Here is a 16,821-nt window from a genome sequence, read left to right on the forward strand (position 1 = left end):
TTCATTTAAAAAAAAAAACAAACCCATAGACTCCTCTCAACCAAGCTAATCTGAGAATTCCATTTCACTTAGACTTTTATTTTCTAACTATTTTCAAATTTGTGTCAACATCCGCTAACACATCAACAGTCTGTAAAACTGAAGCATATGTTAAAACCACATAGAAAGTCAAACAGACTTCACTGTGTATGACTCAAGAAGGGAATATGGAAGAAATAAGAACAAGCTGGAATAAATGAGGATGGAAAATACTGTGAATTAAATCAGGCATACCAACAAATACAGTTTTCTGATTTTTATTGGTGTAAAGTGTAGAGTAAGAATTTCCTTTGTAAGAAAGTATGTTGAAAAATTTTATGAAGAGGCAAGTCTTGAAGACGTGCATAAAGAGCCTTCAGTTGCGTGAGCTTTCTTTCACCAGTGTCAGAAGATCTTAACTATAAAATAAGAGGAAACACTATTTTCTGCACTTACCCCCACAAACAAGCACTTGAAAACCTGCTGTATCTCAGAAAGGGATAATCTACAAATGACACCACTCATTAGTAATTAAAAATTCAAAGTGTTTATTCCTTGCATATTAGGATTTGCAGTTATTTCACACCAGTGATAAAAAATCTGAAGGGCTGGAACAAAACAGGCATCTCATGCCCTAACCAGTTCATTTGGTTAACTTTTTGCATCCTCATTTTTCTTGATCTGTTCTTTCTTTGACACTTTGTCTCATTTGCTTTCCTCCTTTGGAGAAACGAACTCTGTGTTCAATGAATTATGCTCTTGGGTTTGTATTCCCTCCTTCAATATCTCCAATGATTGATTCTAATTTCTCATAAGTGTTATCTCTCAAGACAGTGACTTATATTCTCTTATTTTCTTTTTCTTACTCTCACTTACGTAACCTGAAATAATTGTCCAATCTAATTTCTCCAACTCTACTTTTTACAGCTATCCAAGATTACTACATACTCCCAAAGACTTCTAATATGGTTTTTATCTACCTCTGCATCTTATTATTGTGTTGTTATTTAACCCCAGACAGCAACTAAGCACCCCACAGCTGCTTGCTTACTCACTCGCTCCACCCCAAGGGGGATGGGGCAGAGAATCAGAAGAATAAAAGTGAGAAAGTTTACGGGTTGAGATAAAGACTGTTTAATGGGACACAAAAGGAAGAAAATAACAATGATGTTAATGATAACAATAATGATGAAAGAGTTATAATATACAAAACAAGTGATGCACAAGGGTAACCACTCGCTGACTGATGGCTAGACACTTTGCAAGCAGATGCACTAAGCCAGCTTTCCCCTCAGTTTATATACCCTGAGCATGATATCATATGGCATAGAATATCCCTTTGGCCAGTTTGAGTCATCTGTCCTGGCTGTGTCCCTCACAACTTCCTGTGCCCTTCCAGCCTTCTTGCTGGCAGACCAGGAGAAGCTGAAAAATCCTTGACTTGGTATAAAAGCTGCTTAGCAAAAACTAAAACATCAGTGTGTTATCAACATTGTTCTCATACTAAATCCAAAACACATCAGCTACTAGGAAGAAAATTAACTCTATCCCTGCCAAAACCAGGACATATTGGAAAGACAATGTATCTATAAAATGCCTAAGTAATGTGTCCTTTCTAAATTTCTGTAGCCATTTATCATGTGCGGGGGGAAAAAAATAATTATTTTATTAATTTATTATTATTTCATGTTATCAAAAGAAAACTGACCTAACCTGAGAAATCAGAGATTAATTCTATTACAGGAGATAATATAGAAATCTTATTTAGCTTTCAATTTAAAACAAAATAATTTTAAATAAACTCAAATTTTACAAGACCTAAGGATGTCATCTTGTCCATCATCCTGCTCCAGGTGCAACAGAAAACATTAGATAAGCTTAGCTATGGCTTTCTCTGGCTAAATCTTGAAAAATTTCAAGGAAATTTCACAAATTCCAGTGTTTAACTGCCTTCTTAGTGTCTTTCTATTTTTTTCCCTAATGTCCAACCTGAACCTCAAAAACTGCAATGTGTGGTCAATCCTCCTGTGATATCCTCTGACAGTACTGAAACACAGCTTGGCTTCCACCTGCTAAATGTATTCGCTACACTGCTATTACATTCTGCTTCCAGGGACCTTCTGTTTTCATCAACCATAAAAAATTATCTTTCTACTCCAACTAACCACCTCCACATTTTGGCAACATCAAACCAATCACTGAATGGTTGGCTGAACTAAAAACGCCCACCTTCTGGCTTTAAGATCTCTCCTTGTTGGTCATGTGCTCTAAACTGCTGTCCCTCAAGTCCTTCTCCTTCCTTTTCCCTCTCTTTTACTTTTTCCACCTGTTTTCCTTGGCAGTTGATAAAATGAGGTTGGCCTTTGGCTGCACCATTCTCCTGAGAAGTGTTACACTCAGTATCTTGCCATGAACAAAAGGAATATACCCTATATACAGAGCCAATAGTTTTTATTTAGCCCAACCAATGTTTTAAAAGCCTAACAAAAATAACCTAATTATTAGACAGTTAACACTCATAATACAAAAAATGCCTAATTATTTAAAAATATTTCATAAAAAATAGAGGGTTTGATGGGGTCAATTAGTCATTAGCATCCTGAGTTCTTTCAGTGTTAATGGTGATTTTCCTCCTTAGAATGAGTTTTTCTTGGGTTATACATTTAGACATTACATGGGTTAATGTAAACTAGCTCTGCTCTGGTTCAATGGACTGAAAGTCTGTTAGCATACTGAGTCCATTTTCTGGTTTGACTTTGTCAGAGACAAGCCTAAAATGCATCCTCACTAAGTATACAGCAAAGAGAAGTGAAGTGGGATAAGTAGGGACAACTGAGGGATTCAAAAGCAGATTTCTGATCCAAACTAAATTGCTAATACACACTTACAGGGAGCCCAGCTCAGCCTTCAGATGTTAGTATAAATTCCTATGCCTGACTGCTGAAAAAGCATATTCACTTATGTAAGTGGCATACCACATAGAACCACAGAATATGCCGAGTTGGAAGGGTCCCGCAAGGATAATTGAGTCCAGCTTCTGGTCCTGCACTATCCCAAGAGTCACACCATGTGCCTGAGAGCATTGTCCAAATGCCTCTGGAACCCTGTCAGGCTGGTGCTGTGACCACTGCCCTGGGGAGCCTGTTCCAGCGCCCAGCCACGCTTTGGGGTGTGAACCTTTAGGAAACTTTTGCTAATATCCAACCTAAACCTCCCCTGACACAACTTCAGGCCATTCCCTCGGGTCCTGTCTCTGGTCACCACAGAGAGATATCAATGCCTGCCCGCCCCCCCGCCTCCTGCTCATGAAGAAGTTGTAACTGAAATGTGGTCTCCCCTCAGTCTCCCCTTCTCTTCTTTTATGAAGGGACTGAAGATAAATTCACAACATCCATAACAATAGTTTTAGACTGTGTTATATTTCAGGCACTATAGAAATTTTGGTTAATAGTGTAATAGCAGTATAATAACAGTATAAAGCTAATTGCAATTTGTATTAACATAGATAATAAGAGCTACTAAAAATCTGGCCTGTAGGACCCTTTAAATTCCTGGTTTATCACACTTAAGAGCTATTAAAATTTATTAATAATGTCCTCAATTATATTTAGAATCTATAGAAATCTCAATAAGATTTTTTTTTAAAATATTTGACTTATGATGATATTACATCTCCAAATAATGAAAGTATGTTACTTCACTCAAACCCCTCAGCTCCCAAACGTGCTACTCCAAAACTGTGTTTTACATTAGATTTGAAATCTCTATAGTAGTTAAGTCAATATACTACTTAAGATTGAAAAAGAAAAAAACCCAAACAAACCAAACGCCCAAACTAATTATGTCTTACTATTACATATTCAAATCTTGGCGTCAGTTCTGTGAATAATTTGACACCTATGTAAAGGTTTCCTATGGGACAAACACTAGAATATTATGGAATATTATGAAATTGTGGACTATTTTTTATATCAATGGATATATGAGCAAAGAAAAAACCTTCAAGCAGGGTGGGGAAGAAGATTGAAGTTCTGAGCATTTTAGAGCTTTTTACAAAAAATTCAAGCTTTAGAAAGTACCTATGACATTTGACTCCAGAATGGGGAGGAGAACAGGTTCTTGAACACAGCTCTCCTCTACTTCATGATCTGCACAACATAGAAAAGTTTATTGGATATTTAAGCTAAACCAGTGACATGCAGTGTTGGAAGGCTATCAGGTAACTAGCAGCATGATTTTCAAGACACTGTCTACTGCATTACCTTTTATATTAACATAGTATATATATTTTTCTAGAATTATCTTTGGTTGGAGGGAAATATGTTTCTGTAGTGATATCACACCAAAAAAAAACCCCAAAAACCATGCCGCAAATTAGAGACCTGGATTTTTTTAAGCTACAAACACAAATGGTTGAATTTGTATAGAAATGCATCAAACTAATATTCTGTTTTAATATTTCACACAACACACGTGTGTATATATATTTGTATAGAGGGCAGGCTTCAAGATATACTGTACTTCAGGAAATAACAAGAATCAAAGCAATTTCATCTGGTATCACATTACAGGTACATAATATGTTTTTGCTTTCTTTTAGTTAGTATAAGTATGTGTAATATGCAAGTAGAGACACAAATTTTGAAAATGTCCACTAGCTGCACAGCAAAAAGTACCATCTTGCCAAAAGTCCAGTATCTAAGCAGAGCAGATGGGAATGTAGTTTTTAGGGGGTTAGTATTTTCAGCTTTCATTATTCAAACTTTTCTATGAAAATAAGAGGCCACAGGTAGAACCAATGCTCTTGAATTTTGCATTTGTTTCAGAACTAGCAACAAGCAAGAGCAACAGGAAAAGGAGGCATTATGGAATTGGATTTTACTACATTTTTCTTGTTCAGAAAGTAGGGTCCAAAGCAACGCAGAATTCACCACCTTTAATCCTGATGATCTATAGTGCATGAAGGCTTTACCAACTCTGATTTTGTGGTTTAAGCCAAGAACAGAAGACATGTAAGCAGCACTTTGGAAAGATTTGTTCTCTTGAAAGATGAGTGTTTAATTTGACAGCTGCACGAGTGTTTAATTTGACAGCTGCACTCTTAAGCATTCAATCAGTTAGCTCAAAGCCACATGAGTTTTTTTGCAAACAGAAGACAGAAGTTTTTATTAAGATAGCTCTCCTATTGCAGAAATGAGAACTGAGGAGAAAATATAAAAAACAGGTTAAGAGCTTTTAGCCATAATTCCTTGAGGTGTATCATACACACATAACCATCTAGGGGCAAGTACCTGTAGCATCACTCAAGCTGACAACTTCAGTTTTTATAGTACTTGTATGCTATACATGATCACATTTTTCCTCCCATTATGCATGGATAGGGTAGGTGGATTTTACTGTCTCTAATGCCTGTATTTGATATGCTTTGCATATCAGAGATGGCTTGCCTATTCAGAGGGACTCAAGTTCAGGGGCCACCATGAATGAGACATTAAACAGCTGTTAAAGGACCCACTGGTGATGTTTATATAGAGATGCTCTAGGTAGGCTTTTGGCCTTAAAGAGGAGAAAGTTTTTTCTAGAATTGATAGGAAGGATAATTGTATAGAAAGCCAAATTATTCAATAGATTGAAGTTGTAAGAGGCAAACAATGTCTCAAAGTTAGTAAGCTGCAGCTGTAGAGAGGCCAAGGATTAAAAACATTTTTCCAGACCACCTATATGTGCAGAATGCAATCAGAAAAATTATGAAAATGTAACAGATCCACAATATCCAGTATTTTCACTAGTCACATAAACAAATGAACAGATACATTTAAAGATAACTAGGTATAAAAATATTCTATTCTTCCCATACTGGACTAGAATTTCAGCCTCTTCAGGACTCATTATTGTTGAGGTTTATTAATTTGCCTCTCTTCTATGCAAAGCTTAAGTCCACTGCCGGCAAGGTGCAGTCTGTGTTCCCTATACACTTTGTAGCCTTGTACCGGAGTGCCTCCACTGATTATCCTTCTTCCACCAAATATTTCATAAGCCTATCAGATCACCCAGGGCCACCTTCCCTCAGTGCTGTCCACTCTGTTTTCCCATCATATTTCTTTGGTTTTAAAACCTTTTGACTTTCCTTATGACTCAGATTAAGTTTATCTCTTCTGGACAGATGTTCCTGGAGCCTCCTGGGAGGCTTCTCTAATGCATAATACTTTTAAATGCACTACCTACTTCAGCACCTACATTTCTTTGCTGTCAGCCTTTAATAAATATTATTTAAGTGTTCAGTAAAAGCAGAATTTTCATCTATTTAATTTAACATGACATTTTTATAGGCAAGTAAAACTAGTAACTCACAATAATTCTTTTGATGTGTCAAAATTACTTGATCAACTTGTTCTTGGATCCTTCATTACATTTATGTAAGATCCATTTCCAATTATGTTCACAAATCTGGAAATACTGAGTTTGGCTGGGGTTCTTTTTTGTCTTCTATCAATTCCTATGTACCCTAGATTTCCTCCCTATTATTTTTTTCTCAACCTAAATAACTAGGAAAAAAATTTCCAGCAAAGTATTTTTTTCTTTCTAGTAGATAAACTGAGTTGCCTGCCAAACATTTGTTCAAAAGGCAATCATGGCAAATGTCTTACTGCATGTCTCAGGTCTAAAATTAAGAAACTACAGATTTGAAAGTTCATAAGAAAGAACTAGAATTGAAAAGATCAAAACCCATTAACATGGAATAACTTATGTAACCTTTTCCTAGGCTAAGGAACAGAGAAGAGGAATAAAACACATAAATATTGATAAAAGTATTCAAGTTAAAAAGGAGAAGAAATTTCAAAACCAAACTGAGCCATTTATATTGAATTTCTGCTCACATCTGAGGTTCAGGCAAACTGTAACTGTTTTACAATGCATTCAGCTTTATTTAAAATAATAAACAGGCCCCAATATCTAAGGTAGGGATTTTATCCCTTGGCAAAACTCCAGTTGACTTCTTGGGGGCCAGGGCTGTAATTAAGATCTTTAATTTGCAGTATGTGTATGTAAGCCACTTCATCGGTTGTTCTGACTTCCCTTGCCAGATTACAGACGTACAGAAAGCTGACCCTTACTTCAGATTACTTAATTATACTTCCAGTAAGTTAATTTGCAAGTTTCCTATCAAATTAAGAGTTTTGAGGTATTTTGACTTGTTTGAAAAGCAGAGCTAATGTGGGTTCAGAATACAAAGGGAAACACATCTCAGACACCAAAATCTTACAGCAAGAACATTTCTAGTTTCTGCATTAATCCAGCATTCCATAAAGCCCCCACACTTTGGGAACCCAAACTCTCCTCAATGAGATGGTGGGATACCCTGTCTTATGTCCAGTCCCAAATTACACAATAATCCACACTGGTTCTTACATCAGAAGTCAAATGTCAATGTGTCTGACTGTAGCACAGCAACACAGCAATACTTCCTGCTGTGGGAATTCACACACACAGCTAATTCATGGACAAGGGAAAAACTTAGCCTAGAGTTAGGGCTTCTGAAGAGCCACGGAGAAAGTAGCATAGTATTACCAATGCTTGAGACACAGTTGCTGCAGACAACATAAGAATCAAAATTGTTTCCCTCATAGCATAAGAATTGACGAGTGATTTTGAGGTTTTACTCATAAGTGATGCAATTTGTGACATATTATTCTTCACATATTATTCCTCAAATTGCCAAATATGGTTCTTGGCTGCCTTGTACACAGAAGTTTGGCTTTCCTTGGCAAAGGCTAAATTGTGCTTGCATCAAGCCTATTGGAGTCAATAATAGATACCATTTCTTGAGGTCAGTGGAGCATTTCTTGAAATGTAATGTTCAAAACTTGCTACAGTGTTCCACGTGGTGACTCGACAGCACTGATGTAGATTGGATCAACTACAAAAATTGTTTGATGTCTCACATTCATGTGTTGCCATCCCTCATTCAATGCACTTAGTGCAAAACTTGGTAACTGACAGTATGACTTAATGTGCCAATTATGCCTGTATTCCAAGAAATGGGTTTCTAATTTACCTTAATTAGAGGTACCATGATAATCACCAGAAGCTATTTCAATTTTATTTCTGTCACAGATAAAATAATTTCCATTCCTATGTCTCATTACCACTGCTAATTCTTCTTTGGCTTCCATTTTCTATTACAACATCAATAAGAAATTAAAAACATACCATGAACATTTCCTCTTCTACTATAACCTTGCTTTACTCCCCTTGTTGGTAAAATCATGCCATAAATTAACAATGCAAGTTTATATGGGCATTTATGCATGAGTTCATATCCATACACATACATAGAGTTTATTGTTACTTTCTTCAAACTTTAAAAGTTTGTTATGTATTGGTTGTGTTTCAGATAAAGAACTGGTTGTGTTTCAGATAAAGAATGCCTCCGAGGCTTTCTTACTGAACCCGAAAGAGTGCTATGTTAATATTACTGTGTCTTTATAAATACACATCAATTAACGTAAAAAAACACCCAACACAACAAACAGCTGGCTAGCCTCAGGATATTACATTGAGGAAACGTAAAATATCTTTTACTTCACTGGTTCATGTACATAAAAACAGTAGAAGGAATAAACCTATCCATTGTTAGACTAACCCAACCTAAACTTTTCCAATTTCTTCTAAATTTACGGTATCTAAACAGCCTGTAAGCATTTGTATCTGGAATTTCCTTTGAGAGTTCATACTCAGAGTCAGCACTTCCTTGCTTTCTGATAAAAATGCCAAAGAGTTTCCATGTTCCTGGATGAAGCTGTGCTCCCATTGGAATTGAGAGGAAAGTCACCAGCAACTACAAAGAGCTGGAAATAATTTCTTGGGGTTTGTGGTTTATACCACCAACAAAGATTACCACTTCTGCTTTAGGTATTCATATTGACTGCTTCATCTGTTTTGTTATCATAAAAGAGACTCACAGAGTTTTAAAATCTTGTGGAGATTGAGATGTGGAATAGGAATCCCACAAAAATATTTCCAACTGTAACAATAAAGAAAGACCCAGAAGCAGATTCTCATTCCTGTCCAGATTTAAACTGGATAATTCTACTGGTTTTGTTGTAACTCCACTTTTTCATTACTTTGACTCATATCATAGTCAGTTACATCTCAGCTGCAAATGGTCCTTCTACCAAAAAATTTGACCATGGAATTCATTCTTTAGATGGCCACCTCAGCTCTCCATAAAACAAAGTAAGCAGCTCAGAAAGGAATCCAGAGCAGCACACCGAGTAGGAAGATGTTTGCCAGCAGAGACAACAGAGGAACAACGATGTCACAGAATTGTCCTTGCTTCCATCCTTTCCCAGGGTTTGGCTCCTTACCATGGACGAGGCAGTGGGAAGCTCATTTCACTCAGGATTCACGGTCTAGAACATGTTCCTGAAAATGTTTTTTTACGGCCTGAATTGCTGTAACTATTGGCTGATTTCTGCAATTTATGTGGGATTTTTTTTATTTAGCTTCTGAATATTCTATTTAATATTCAATTTATACATACATATGTATATGTGTGTGTGTATGTTTATATACTTCAAACAGCTAACACTTTTAGACCAGGACCTGCATGGTTTTGGGTACTACCAAAGAACTGATGCGCACAAGAGGAGCTGACACTAGGAGGAGAACCTCCAGTATATGTTATGGCATGTGGCTGCAGTTATGTGCAGGAGTTGGCAGCGTCATTCATTTCCAGATGAACTAAATAATAGCCTGCACTGACATTTCACCATGAACTAAGTATAGGACATGGAATGAAAAGAATATTCTAGATCAAGGAACATTTATCTGTTTCATATATGATCAAGATCCATTCTGCAATTAAAAGTCTTTCTATCCCTAAACTTCCAACTAGAAGTCTGTTCCAGGTCCTCACTCATTTGATTACTAGGCAGGAAACTAAGAAAAAGATTTTAAGTTTTTCCACGATTTTTGTTTCTCAGAAACACTTTTTGAAAGTTTCATGGATGAAATAGAGAATTCTACTAAGAATTCCCCATTATATCAGTAATTCAGGCAATTCTCTGTTCTCCATAGCTCTCTATCTCAAGTTCAGTGTAGCAGACAGAAGTTTGCACTATCAGAAGACAGTTGCTAATCTGGCTGCTGATTTTTTCAGATACATATCCACTTTTAATGTGGGTCACTGTAATAAAGGGGTTGTCATGATTGCAGCCTACTGAAGGCCATCTTGCAGTCAGATTGCTGTCCATTTGCCCAGAGAGATTGTGGAGCCTCCATTCTGGAAGATATCCAAAAGCTGACTGGACATGGATCTGAACAACCTGCTGCAGGTAGCCCAGATTGAGCATAAGTGTTGGACTGGATGACCTCCAGCAGTCTCTTCCAACCTCAACCTTTCTGTGACTCTGTGATATTAGATTGGTGAAGCAGGAATCTGAAGATACTGCATGATGAAAAACAAAGAGCACAGTGTAGTTATTTGGCTCAATCACTATCATATGAGAAATAAAGTGCTAAGACTAGTCAAACTTGCGTAGAATAAAGCAAAATCCAATTAAATAAAAATATAAAATGTAAAATTAGTGGCATTTGTAATGCATTTTTAATGTAGAAAACACTTTTATGATAGTCTTACAATAGTAATTTTTTCAAAGTCTGCAAAATACACTTGGAACTCACATGGCTGGACAAATGATCAGGACTGTTTTCCAGATCATTTGTTTTAATGATGGGTTTGAAACAACTTAAATGTAATATCATACATTCTTCAAAAGCCTGCCATAATCTCTGAGGCTACTAATGTTTGCATGACATCATTGTCATTACAATCCTGTCTTTTCACTCAGTAACTAAATAAACTGAGGAAAACATGAAAAAGAGTTTTTACTAGCATCCTACTCAGGTGTATAATTTCAAATTCCACTTCAAAATCTGGACATTATCTCACAGGAAAAATACAGTAAAAAACCAAAATTCTTTCATGCAAACCTAGCCACACAAGCATAATCAGGCATTCCTCATCAAAGAAGTAGCTTTACACCCCTAATTATCCTTGAAACACCAGACGAATGGATCTTTCTTTCTAAAACTGAATCTTGTATCAGAATTTAACAGCCTCACATTGCTTCTTTTATTATTCCACATTCAAATGACTGAACATGTTTACTCAGAGTATAGTGTGGGGTTTTTTTACCAAAACCCAGATATTCTCATGTAATTTCCTAATGACTATTTAAAATAGTCTCTTCATTATGAAATAGTGTATCACAAAAGACAGAAAATTATCAAAAGAGTAAACCTTCTGTATGAAGGTATTTCTATTACTTCTTGCATTCAACATTTTCAAAACAAAGAGCAGGAGTAAAAGGAAATTCTCAGTATGATTCATCCTGAATAGTGTTGTTTTTATCCCCATATGGTATTTACAAAATTTCTCCAAGTGGCATAAAGTCTGTGTTACAAAAGCTTTGAGCAAGAGCAACTTTTTTCTTTTTTTTAAATTAGGTGTTAAGTACTGATCACAGAGGCCCAAAGCAGCATAATGAAGTCATTTGTGCCTGGAAGACCTAGACCCAACTGACAGTAACTGCAGGTGGATGTATTTCTTCAGTGTACCTACATATACAGTTCAAATTGTCACCATAGTTTAAAAGATTTTGAAATAAAATGTATCAGATTAGTTGCCTAAAAGAAAGGGGTATAAAAGCAGACAGATCATTAAAACATTTTGCAATAACCTCAGTGGCTGGAGGCATCCTAAATTTTGCTGGGTAAAAGTAGAAGTAAACTAAAAGTAGTAGAAGTAAACTAAATTTTAGTTTAATTCTGGGTTAACAATTTAAATAAAGAAAATAAACAATTAATAGTTACTAATCTTATATGCTTCTACCAAAAAATTTACTACTGTGTTTTTTTGAACACTTTTTTTAAATACCACCAATGTAATTTTTAAAGAACTTTAAATTAATGGAAATGATAAAAACCCCTCAGCTCTGGCCTACCCTACAAAATACAGTATGATCTTTCTATGTAAGTTAAATTTTCTAAAGCCTCTTAACATTTACTAATGACCTTTAGTACATGTATTCTGAAATTTATTAAAGCAAAAGTACAATCATTAAATAAAAATAATTCCAAATGTCTATTAATCTCATCTAAAATGGTAGAAAACAATGAAATTTATATTTGCATCATCCATAAACATATAGATGAAACAAAGTTTAACCTGCAATTAAAATTCAACCTGATACATGGACTGCAGAATTGTACCTTCCTAACCACAATAATAGAATGTAATTTCATAAAAAATCATTGCACTAGTATTATATTATTTTATTATATTATATTATTATTTCCCAAAGGATGAAACAGATTCCACTTTGTTAAAAATACTTCTGGAAGCAACTACTGAAAGTAATTCTTAAGATGAACTTTGAAGAAAAGGAGAAGCCAAATGTGTTTTCCATATAAAATGAAGTACAGGTGTTGGCAGTCAAAAACCATAAAACATAATGAGATGTCACCACCTGAAAAAAGTATCTTCCCACTCCTTAGCGACAAATTACAACTGTCTGTACATGAAAGAGTCCAGGTGACTCATTAGCAGCTGTGTGAGTGTGCCTTTATAGCCTCCACAGGCTGTATTCTGAGAGACATGGGCTACTGTCACTTGGAATCTAACACATAAAAAGCATGGATAAGTCCTAAATCTGAGGGCTTTCCTGCCTTAAAATGGGAAAGCCCTCTTGTCAAAAAGTAGAAGATGTTTTTTTACAGTCCGGGCAGCTAAAAGGCATCTACAAGTCTGCGCAGCAGGATCAGCTGCACGGCATGAATTTTCCATTCATAATCACCACAGTATGTAAAATCATCTTGAGGGAGAAGGCCATCACTCATTTCACTTTTGCCATTCAACAGATGGTTATTCTAAAATTTTTCAAATAGTCTTAATATTTTGAGATTATAATTGTTGACATCTGTAATTACAAGAAGTGTGCCAAGATGCAAACTTTTAATGGAAAATAGGGCACAACTGTGGACACATTAAAGTAAATGACTCTTGCTAAGTCAAACTTCTCAAAGAGAATCAAAGACCTGGTATACCACTCAGGATATCACAAGAGAGAAAGAGGGAGAATTTACATGTGTTATACAGGTAAGATATTCCTAAAAGTATTGTTTTCTTGAACTTACAAATATATTCTGAGCTACATAATATAATACAGAATATGAAAAAAAACTCTAGTCCTGTTGTGATCATATTTAGTTTTATAAAGAAGTTTTTAAGATGATTGAAATCCTGTGCAGATTCACCTGTAAATCTTTTAAATCCACATTCTAAGTCTTAATGATACTTAAATATGCCTCTTCAGTAGTTTCCTATTCCTGTGCAAAATATTTGATGAGGGTGTACATATTTTTTTACTTGTAACCTTACACTTTTACAAAGAATAGGTCATCACATCTGGAATACTCTTCACTTCTCCACCCACAAAAGCAAGCAACAACAGAAGGAAAATGTGAACTGATTTAGCTTTTCACTTTCTATTTTAACTTCATCAAGTTTGAAGTTTAATCTTTCTGGTAGCTGAAATCTGAAATAAACTCATCAAAGGTGCAATTTCAAGATTCCTCACCATTGCAATTTTATAATGCAACACTAGGCTCTACATGTGGAATTATTTCTTTCATAATATGAAGATTATTTATACACAAATTATTTAATGTTGCTTGCTGCCATTTGGGAAATAAGGACTATATCTGAAGTTCCTACAAGTGATAAACTTTCCTGTTTGTCATTTCCTCATTAACCTGATATCTTTTGGACAGTATATATAGTATAAATGTATCACAATAGAAAGTTGAAATGAAAATATTTTTGTAAAAATGCAAAATTTTTTTTTAAATCATGCTTTAATTTATTTTCTATTATGCCATTGGCAAGCATGCTGATTTCTATTTATGTTTTGGACTAAAATCCTATAAAATATGAAGGGCCCTAAATATGCACCATTATAAATATCCCCTCTAGCTAGCAAGTCACACAGAGAACACACATTTTCAATAATCTAATTTTCAGAGCACTGAGTATTTACCAATTTCTGTTAACTTTTCAAAATTGCAAATATGGAGAAATATTCTGCAGGAAAAAATGCAATGCCACATTGCAATTTGGAACAAAACCAATTACTAAAATAATATACACTCACAAAACACTCAGAACACTAACAGCAGTAGAACCAGAATTAGTTTCCTGGAATTTCTTAGCTCACAAAGGAAAAACACTAGAGAAACTAGATTAATAGCTTTCTTAAAACGTGCTTTTCCTAAGTGCATGATTTGTACAGCCAAATGAGAACTTTAAATGTAGCAAGTCAAGTAACAAGGTCATTCATATTCATTCAACTATACCTTTAAAAACATTTGATTTAAGTAACTCAGGGTGGTTAGACTGCATCCATTAAATTCAACCCAAGTTTTAAAACAACTGTAAGTCTTATAAGGAGAAGTCTGCTATTTATATCATCATAGAAACAAAAATGAAGAACTTGAAGGCATGAAATTTAGGGCATGCCTGTACTGTGAAATGGACCACGGTGTGGTTGTCCTTCAGTCAACAGAGAAACAAGGCACTATGTCCATACGGTTTAGCATAGAGCCACACAGTCTTACTTATGTGAGCTCACAAGCAGTGAAGCCATGTTAGTTTGGTGTGACCTTCCAGAGAGTTAGTAAGGCTGACAAGAGGCATTAGCTCATTTACAGCCCTGGAATAAAACAGTTTAACTGCCCCAGACCACAAACTGGCTCGTTAGAACTCCACTGATGAGTTTAAGTCTGGTGTGACTAAAACAAGGCTAGATCCTTCATGCACACCTATGTAAATATCACAGAACCGCAGATTCCCAGAATGGGTCAGTTTGGAAGGGACCACATGGGATCATCTGGTCCAACTTCCCTGCTCAAGCAGGGTCATCCTAGAGCACATGTGTCAGTAATTTTAAAGTGGAGTAGTCTGCACAGACATTCATAGTCTGTGCACCCATGTGCAATCAAGCATCTAAGACTAGGGATATCCATAAGATTTCCCTGTCTCACTACCTGAACCTGAAAGAAAAGATGAAGAAAGGGCCCCACCTTTTTGATTACAAACCCAACTTCTCCCTTTCAAAAAGAGACAAAGAGAAGGAATGCAGCTGTGAATACAAATAACAATTTACTAAGAATTTCCCTCCCACCATCCCTCTCGTTTTTGAGGAAATCATCTTTTCTCACAGGTGATTATCACTGCATACTCATCCTCTGGATGGCCCCAGGCCATATAATTCCTAGCCTAATAAATTAGACAAATTCAGAGATACTAGAAGAACACATTCACTTTAGCAGTGGCATAATTTGCTGTAAAAGCATGGGTCAATCTTCAGACAGTAAGTATGCACATCACTAGCTTAGAGACATTTCCAGAATTTTCTTGGGAGTCCCTTCACATTGAGCTGACATCTTGCTGCTGAAAATTCTCTCCAGGACCTTCACAGCAGATATGCAGAAAGCTGACACTATTTTGGAGAGGAACTTAGTGAAAGCCTCAGGAGTAATCATATCAGGAAAAGCAAATAATATGCAGCAGTTCCTTTTAAAAAGACTGAATCTTTATATTTTTCCAGGAAAGACAGTGATTACCAAAAGGCCACTGTTATTAAAAGAAGATACCAGACTATAGACAGAAAGTTTCACAGCAAGCTGATACCCCTTTCTGTGATATGGTCTCTAGAGGGCAAAAATACCAATTGCTCAAACTTACAGATGTCAGCGTATGGAAAAATTAAATAATCTTCCACAAGAGCACTGAGCAGACACTGATGCTAAGTGCATCTTCACACAGTTCACAGAATTCCTCATGTCAAACGGGGAAGAAATGGGTCTTCTGGGATTGAAATGCATCTGATTACATTCAGCATTGGAATGCCAGTCCTCTTTACTACGTATTTTTAGTTTCCTTTACATTATTAATTATGTGCCAACTAAACTTGCATTAACCCTCAGAGTCATAGAATATTCCTTGGAGCAGATTTATGAAGTTTGCACCAAAGATTCATTTCAATCCATTAAACAAGTCTGGGCTGATAAGCAGTCCTGAAATCATGACATCTCTACCATGCATGTCAGCTAATTTTCTTGAAAACATGCTGCCTTGCTTTTCTCTGTATTTACCAAAGGAAAACAGCTTGAAAAAGCAGAAACAAAAGGACTGTATTAGAGCTTCAGATAAAGACAAAAGATCCAGCAGGGAACCCTAAACTGGTCCTGGAGAAGAAAAGTTGGCATCTTCCTATAGGTGGTCCTGTTGGCAGAAGAGATAGCAATAGAGGAAAAATGGGAAAAGGCTGATTATGGTTGAAGCCATGGCTAGCAGCAGAGGCTCCTGGCATCAGCTGTTTCAGGGGAAGAAGAGCTTTGTACTTTTTCTTTCCTTTATACTCCCCTGAATGATTAACACATACATAAGCACCAGGGTTTGATCCAAGTTATTAAGACCTTCCTGAGCAGCCATGCAGAAGGTGAGGATGCCTGGACCAACTAACCCTTGAAATCTAAAACCAAATTCTCTACTAAAAACACCCACATTTTTCTCAGTAACTAAATAATAATCCAAAAATGAACATACATGAGCTCCTAAAGAGACAAACAGTGGAGAGAATGTCAGTTTTTCCTGATACTCCTGCCTGATTCAGGGTTTGGATACCCAAATGCTTAGCTGTATGTGTTCCTTCTTTAAAGGGTGGAACTGGGCTCCCA

The 16,821-nt window shown here is 36.1% G+C and overlaps 1 protein-coding gene across 2 annotated transcripts in view; it reads right to left on the reverse strand.

Moving 5' to 3' along the window:
- WDR27 (WD repeat domain 27) overlaps window positions 1–16,821 on the reverse strand; it is a 93,635-nt gene that overhangs the window by 857 nt on the left and 75,957 nt on the right. The gene's annotated exons all lie outside the window — the stretch shown is intronic.

Source organism: Corvus cornix, chromosome 3, assembly GCF_000738735.6.
Source record: "Corvus cornix cornix isolate S_Up_H32 chromosome 3, ASM73873v5, whole genome shotgun sequence".
Taxonomy (NCBI): Eukaryota; Metazoa; Chordata; class Aves; order Passeriformes; family Corvidae; genus Corvus; species Corvus cornix.